The 8,421-nt window shown below is 47.0% G+C and overlaps 1 non-coding gene across 1 annotated transcript; it reads right to left on the reverse strand.

Moving 5' to 3' along the window:
- Nucleotides 1-6,961: 6,961 nt before the first annotated feature.
- On the reverse strand, nucleotides 6,962-7,123 carry LOC138526620 (U1 spliceosomal RNA). The gene has a single exon (XR_011283664.1). It is a non-coding gene; the product is annotated as a U1 spliceosomal RNA (small nuclear RNA).
- Between the last annotated feature and the right edge of the window lie 1,298 nt (nucleotides 7,124-8,421).

Below are 8,421 nucleotides of genomic sequence, written 5' to 3' on the forward strand. Positions count from 1 at the left end.
GGTCGTCAGTTTTGTTTGCCTTGTGACTTCCCTTGGGCGGAGCCACGTCTGCCTCTATGGGTGTATCTGTTGGATGACTGATATTTATTGTCTTGGTACGTGCCGCCTTGTGCTTTTTGACCATACGAGGAACGACCGTATCCTCTGAACTTGGAAGATGAGCCTCTAAAGGGACGAAAAGACCTATGGTCCTTACTTTTGTCCTTTAAAGAACTGATGGCTCTGGCTGTGTCTGTGTCTGTCTTGATTCCCTTCAGATGATCGTCTATCTTCTTTCCAAAGAGATCTTGTCCATCAAACGGCATGTCTAATATCTGCGCCTGGACTTCAGGTCTAAAGTTAGTAGCCTTCATCCAGGCTTGCCTTCTGAGCACTGTGCCGTGCGCCATCTGCCTAAAGCCTGATTCGGCCACATCAACCGCTGCGTCGATCATGTGATCCGACGTTGCTTCACCATCCGCGATTATCGATTTTGCCTCCTCCTGGAGCTCTGGTGGTAATTGTGTCGCCAATTTGGACATGCGGAGCCAAAGCTCGCGATCGAACCTTGCGGTCATGGCCAGCGCATTGCCCGCTCTGATTGTAAGCGATGCAGAAGATGATACTTTCCTGCCCATGGCTTCCAGTTTACGTCCGTCCTTATCCGGTGGTGCCGACAACGGTGAGGAGGGGTTGGCGAGTTTCTTTCTGGCCGCCACTGTGATAACCGAGTCTGGTTTCGTATGACCTCTCAAACAAAGAGGTGCCGAATCCGGAGCTTTATATTTCTTTTCTGGCCTGGACACCAGCGCCGGAGTCGATAAGGGTGTGGATAGGATCTTGGATCCGGAATCCCAGATGGTATCGAGGAGAGGAATTGTGGTAACTGTCCTCCTTCGTTTGTCCCTGTGCTCATAGAGCACTGATTTCCTTTCCTCAGAAGAAACCTGAATTTTAAACAATTCTGCGGCTTTACCTATAATGGTGTGGAAAGAGACGAGATCATCCGGCGGTGAGGCCTTGCCCGGCGAGTCTCTCCTCCTTGGCTTCTCGACTACGTAGTCATCCCACTCACTGGATGCGTCTGGCTCCTGTGTTATTTCTCCTTCTTCTGGTTCCGAGAATTCTCTAAAAGGATCTTCTTGCCAGTCTGATACCGAAATGGTGGACGGTACCATAGTGGGGTCCACATCCGGAGATCGCGGTCTGCGCGATGACTGTGGCGACGGGACTCTTGTAGGTGAAGCACTGTGGGTGCTGCTCCTTGGTCTTCGAGCAGGTTCCGGTGATCCCATCCGTTTTTGCGGTCTACTCCTGTGAGGAGAACAACCAGATGTGCCTGGAATCGGAGATGACTCTCTAGGAATAATTCCTGATTCTATGGGATCAATCGGAATTTGCTTCTTCTTTTGCCGCCTGTAAAATTCCTCTACAATCCTCTGCACGGATAACATGAGTATCGGGTCATGAGGGTATTCGGATTCTCCCGTGGACGGTTGCCAAGGAGGGCTGTATTGTTTAGGTAAGGGACCGGTGGACTCTTCCATCACTTCCGCATCAGAGAATTCTTCCTGAAGAATTACATTCGGAAGTTCTGTCATGTGACCCAAAGGTGAAAATTGCTGTACCAGTGGTTCAGTTTCAGTATTCTTCTCAATGACATTGCTTTCAATGACAGGAGTTTCAAATGTGGAAGGCCGCAATTCCTCCGTAATTTGCGGTGCTATCTTCGTCAACAAACATCCCGTATGAGATTTCGTCGACGACTGAGATTTTCCCGTCGACGAGGGCTTCGCCGGCGACGACTGAGATTTTCCCATCGACGAGGGCTTCGCCGTCGACGACTGAGATTTTCCCGTCGACGAGGGCTTCGCCGTAGACGGCTGAGGGTTTGCCGTCGACGAGAGCTTCGTTGACGAATGTGGAATGCGTTTCGTGGACGACTGCGTCATGGATGAATGCTTCGTGGACGAGTGGTGTTTGCTCGTCGACGATTGCTTTGCGGTCGACGTGTCCGATGAAGATGATCTTATTGTCGACGATGTCTTAAGCGTGGTCGTCGTCGTTGCTGGTTTCGTCGACGGTATGGCCGATGACGGGCCTTTACCTTTCCCTTCATTCGTGGGCGGTTTCCCCGCCGACGACTGCCCCCCCCCTGTTTTTTGCAAACTCCTCCTTACCTCTGGAGGCAGATTTTGCAGACTTCTTCTGGCTTGGTAAGTCAACTGGAGGCAGAAAGGGTATCAATTCCAGCTTCCTCTTTTTGTACTTGGGAGAGGAACTCCTTTCCACTGAAGAGGCCCTTCTCTTAGAAGTTTGTCTCTCAGATGGAGTGCTGGATTGGACAGGAGCTGTTCTGACAGACTTTTCGTCCGAAGATTGATCCCTGGATTCCAGGAGTCTTCTATGCCTGTCATGAAGGGTCTTGGTGGAAAAAGTTCTACAAATCTCGCATTTTTTAATGTCATGTGGGTACAGACAATAAATGCAATGCTCGTGGGGGTCTTTGTTGTAAACCAATTTCTTTTTGCACCTCGTGCAGTCCCTGAACAGGGAAGGCTTCCTGACAGCCTGAGGTGCCTCCATTTCTGAAGAGAAGTTCAGTCGACGATTTTGAGAGGAAAACAACAAGTTTTGTCTCCCAGGTTAATAGGAAAACAAAGCCCCTGAGAAGGGGAACAAAATGGAATATATTTACTAAATATATTCCACACAAAAGTAGAAAGAATTTGAAAAATCTCAGAGAGCTTGAGGATTCCCTGTGTCTGTTAGACTGCGGTGAAAAATCTAAAGATGGCTGCCGGGGGCGGAGCTTAAGCCCTGCCACCTCATTGGCTGGGGCCATAAAGGACCAAAGTGAGGTGGAGGGACTAGACAATGAAATGACTCATAGGCCATAATGGGCTATGTACATGCACTGCTGGGTAGCAATGTGTATATATTTAAAAAAAAAAAAAAAAAAAAAAAATTATTATTATTATTACATTTATCACCGAGGATTCCCAGTCTGACGACAGGGAATATTCAAGCATCTGAATCTATGAAAGATCCAATGCTGGAGAAGTGCCCGGTATGTGAGACCCTCCTCCGCTGATTATAAAGCCAAGGAGAGACACTGGTATCAGTGGTACAAACTCCAAGACATTAGAAAGCCAAGTGGTCCATCACAACCGGTGAGTTGAGGGAAGTGTCGATAAGAAACCGAATTGTGTTGAATGAAAAGTAACCGAAGGAAAAATTGAAATTTGAAAAGCAAAAGGATACTATTGAGAAAGAGGGGGAAAACCAGATAAAGAGGAGTCCGGCACCACATGGGTGTCCCCGCAGGAAAATCTGGGCGATTACCCAACGGCAAAAAGACTACCATAACCAAAAGGCCTTGGGGAGAGGCAAAGAACTGTCAAAGTGGTCATACAGCGGTCTCGTAAAATCCTCTGTACCGTTGAAAGTCTATGACCGACAGAGAACTGTGAAAGCTAAGGGAAGTGAATCCTGCATGTGAAAATTAGCACATGAACTGTGTATCGTGGAAATTAGCAAGAGTGAACCCGGACGAGGGATGCTAATGAAAAGGGACGGAGTCTAAAAGTCCCATGAGGCATTGTTGGTAAAAGTCGGCAAGAGTGACCCGCCAGAGGGAACCTGGTTAAAAGGACATTTAGATTTATGAAAGCGTGAACATTGCAAGACAAGGGAAAAGGAAGTGTCCCCTTGTCTTGTTTGACCCGAGCCCGAGGTAGATCCAGGGGTGGAAAGTTACCACCCAAAGTTTGCTAAAAAAGGAACTGTCTTGTTAATTTGTTTAATACGGCTGAAGGGTCAGCGCCCAGAAGAGGGGGACCAAGGGGTAAAGCCATCACCCAAAGTGTTCGTAGAACAGAACTTTGTGTTTGTTTGTTGAGAGTATCAGGCCTCGAAAGCAAGAGACTTTTCATTATAAAGAGACTTAACCATCAAAGAACCTGATAGCTGATACAGAACTGTTAGCTCGTGCTGGGAAGGCTCGAGCGTCCCACCTTGTCCCGTGCAAAAACTGTGGGGAAGGGAGCCCTCGAAGCACTCACATCCTGACTTATTATTTGTGAACACTAACTTCTTTAATTTTGATACCCTATCCCACACTCTTTCTGTAATTAGTTGTAAGGAATTGGCAATAGGTTCATCTTAGTATGGGCCCTTTTATTTTGACACAATGCCACTAGGACTGGCTTATTTTTCATTTGATGGTCGACGCTTGCTCCCATCTTAGATTTAGGTTTAGTTTAGGCGTTTTTCCACCCTGCATTTATAGTTCAATAAACACCCTTGAACTGTGATCACTTGTGTCTGTCTTTACTGTTGTCAGTTCCCTCTGAGGAGGGTCTGTGCAGCACCGAAATGCTAGGCAAGTCTCCTCTGAAAAGTTGTACCAACAGCAACCCCAGACACTTCTTTCAGCTTTGTTGGGCCTCATCAGTGAGGTGAAGCTGTGCCTCTCTGGCCTTCCTGTTTATCTTTATCTTGCCAGGCAAGTGCTACAGGTCACAACTGCTTAGGATATTTAGCAGCACGTTCTGTCCAACCTATCGCTTGCCTTTGGTGTAAAAAGGTTTACGTCATCAAATTACATATTTAATAGTCTGTACATTGTGGGCAAGCCTGATTTTCTTAGCCGCGAGAATCTCTGTGACATGGAGCCATGGCCATAGCTCTTCCTCCACAATCGGCCACATCCAGGCCAGACTAAAGCGTCTGTCACATTGCCGCTTTTCCTTTGCTTACAATGCTTAAGAAGCCTTCTCTCATATCTCCCTCTGAGATGTGCTCTGCAGCCACAGAGACCACTGCCTGTAAGGTATTGGTGTACTTATCGGGAGCAAATGTTGCATTGGTGGCTTTTAAGGCTATACTGCCCGGTGCAAAACCTTTTTAGATGGGGCATCCTACTTTAAGCCATTTCTGTCAGGGGGCAGCTGCTGGTATGTACTGGATTTCATCCCTGAGGTAGCTGCCTGCAGGGGTGTTGCTAGGTCTGGAAAAGCTCTGGGGCTACGCTAATGTGGGGACTGTCAGGATTCGGAGCTAGTTAGCCTTTTGGTTGTAGCCCCTGAGCTTCAATCTGGGACTAGAACTAAAAGACCCGGGGCTATGGCCCCCTCTAGTTTGCCCCCGGCCTATGAACGCCTCTGGCTGCCTGCACCACCAGACTCTCAGAGCTAGGATGTTTAGAGAGGAAGTTCGGGTCAGAAGATGCTGGCTTGTACTTCCTAACTAAATCCTTTTGTACTGATGCTATATATCAGGTTTTTTCACAGCTTCATTAAAGGATCCATCAAAGCAGTCTGAAAGAGCAGAACTGACTATTTGGGGACCTCAGTCTAGAGATGTCGGTGAGATCATATTCTGTAATCTCCTTGGTAGGGGGTCTCCATCCAAGAGAATCAGTTACCGTTTGTTTGTTTGTTTGTTTGTTTGTTTGTTTTATTCACTTATAATGCACACCAAACCTGAATGTAGCCGGGCGCAGCAGTACAGAATATGCAAGGCTTAAATTACAAGGTTACGGATTACATGCAGAGCAAAATATATACAGGGCATAGACAGTCAATTACAGATTACATGCAAGAAAAATATATACAGATTACAGGAGGACAGCATATATACAGGCACTAGCAGGACGTTGAGTCACTAGCAGAGGGGGAAAATGAAAATGAACACATGGGCAACAAATAGGTAGGTCTATAACATATCTACACTAGGAGGTCTCCGGAATTAAGTAAGAGCTAGTGGGCTAGTCATTAGCAGACTTCAGCAGGTTGATGTAGTTGTGTCTGAATTTCAGAAAGGGCAACTCCTCACGTAAAGGTTGAGGCAGTGAATTCCATAATTGGGCTGCTCAGACCTGGAAGCTACCTCCCCCAGCCTTAGTTAGCCTGAATCTTGGTATGATGAGGCTATTGGCATTAGAGGTTCTTGCTGGTCGGGTGGAGCTTCTCTTTAGGAATTTGCCTGTAAAATAGCTCGGTGCTGCATTGTTCAGAGCTTTATGAACAAGGGATGGCACTTATAAATGAATTTTGTTTTGGGTGGACAGCCAGTTGTTTTGGCAACTGATCTTGGATATGTGCGATATTTTAGACCAGGCTTGTCCAACCTTTTTGAATGTGGGGCCGAAGCATTAACTTTTTGTCACCCAGTGGGCCGGCAAGCCAAAAGTCAACAACCTCACCCAAAGCAGTATATTAAAAAGCGATATTGTGTGACCTTTGACACAATAGCATCACAGGCAGTGATGGCCATGCAGTCCCAAGGATAGCTTTTGGTGTCATGGGCAGTGATCAAAGGTTAGTTGCTTGTGATTTCTTTCAGTGTCTATGTGTTAATATTTTTCTGAAATAGTGGGGGCGACCGAGTGTAGCGAGGGAGCTACAAGGTTCTAGGGAGGGTTTGGGGGGGTTACCCCCCCCCCAAGAATTTTTTTTCAAATATGGGGTTGAAATTGTGCATTTTACAGCAGAAAAGGTGACCAAAAAGCCATAAGTGTACAATCAGTTCTAAAGGGGAACATGAAAATTCCATGTCACCAACAGCATAAAAGAACATTTTACAACACAACACATTTTAATGATCAATGTGTCCACAGTGTAAGACAGCACTGTCACTGATGTAACACATTGTCATGCTGGTTGTACCCAAAATATGCCTCTGTAGCAACATGTCTATGCTGGCTGTTCCCAATTTAGGCCAGCATTGTCCTGTACAAAGCATGATTGATGCTGCCTGAGCATGTGCAGTGTGCCCAATACATATGGCAGCTTATCTCTGTAATACACATTACTTCTGTGGTGATGAAAGAAGCATAATTCAATTCAACAGATAAAATGTGGAAAAGCGATCACCCAAAGGTGAACCTAATTGAAGAAACGCAATGTGAGCACAATCTAAAAGTATGCAACCTAGCAGGCCTAGTGCACACTTTACCTTTTCTTTCACCAATAAATCGGGGAGGAGAGCGCGAACGCATTCCCCCACTACCAGAAATAATGCAGTCGTGTATCCCGCATTTGGGAACATAGCAGGGGTTAGCAAATCCGATGTGCAATGGGTAAGTCTCACCCTGGGAGATCTGCCCTTGAGATCACATTCTCCCCTGCCAGCTAAGTATGAGTTGCATGCAAGAGGGCAGGGGTTGGGTCAGTTCTGGGAAGCCCCGCTAAGCGAGGGTGAGAAGGCAGGCCCTGACCCACCCCCAAGCCCCCAATCCCTGGAAGCTCTGAGCGTCTGCAGAGCTGCCTGTCCCGAGTGTAGGGGGAAGCTCCAGCAGGCAGAGCCCAGCAGAAGAGCAGATTGTAGCGCAGTTCCTTTCTCCCATCAGGTGCTGCTCGGCCCGAGATTTCTATAAATAGCAGGATGGCTTGAGCAGGCCTGTTGCAGTCTGCCCACTGGCCTGTCAGCCCCACACGGGCCCATGGCCCTCCTGAGCGTAGCTGCTCAGCGCTGGCCCCATTCACACCATCATAATCATCCTGGACCTCGACGCTCCACCACCCCTGAATCTCAGAGTTCTGCTCAATGACAATGCTGAAGCTTTGACATCTTTGCCGTAACCATATGCCGTGTTGTGTCAGCCGAGCCTGCACAGCGCCAAAGGCAAGTATTCCCTTGTCAGGGCCCAGAGGTCACTGAGTCTTCCAGTGCCATCCACTTGGCACGGCCTACTGTTCCCAGCGTTTTCTACCCACAAATCAGCACCACTGCCAAACAGAACTGCATCATTGGGGCCCATCGCTGCTGCTCTCCGACTTGACCCCAGCCCAGCGCAAAGGCACCCATGCTTCTGGTCTGATGCTGAAAAGCCTGGCTCTGCTGAGATCCGAAAGACAAGAACTAAGGTATTTTGGGAACATAGTACTATTGTTTTTTGTGTTGCAACTGTATCAGCTCACACCTCTCCTGAAGGGTATAGGCTGCCCTCAGACTGCGCTACCAAAAGAGTGAAAATAAGTTATACCTGTTGGGCTTGCCTGTTTCACTTTTATGATTGGGATCACTGCTGCATGGGTATTAAGCGCGTTATAAATAACCTATCATACCACTCGTATTTTCTCCAGAGCTGCAGCAACTATTCGAAGTGTACTCCGATCCATTTTGTTAACAAACTCAATCCACTAACAAACGAAAACTTTGGTTCCCATTGATTTGGATTTGGATTTTGTTTCCTTTCTATACATTTCTGGAGAGCATTTTTTGAAAGGTTGTTCTTGAGTGTGTAGATTATTTGCTATTGCCCACTTTTGCTGAATGACAATTTCGACAAAACATTTTTTTGCCGCATTTTTTTACGCTTTTTTACCCAAAAAAATAGATGGTAATTTTGGGTAAGGTATATAGAAAGTGAGGGTGCAGGGGTTCTGCCACCGGTTTTTGTGGTAAAAAAAGCAATAAAATTGACCCAAATGAATG

The sequence above is a fragment of the Ambystoma mexicanum genome, chromosome 7p, assembly GCF_040938575.1.
Source record: "Ambystoma mexicanum isolate Mex_15411 chromosome 7p, UKY_AmexF1_1, whole genome shotgun sequence".
NCBI lineage: Eukaryota > Metazoa > Chordata > Amphibia > Caudata > Ambystomatidae > Ambystoma > Ambystoma mexicanum.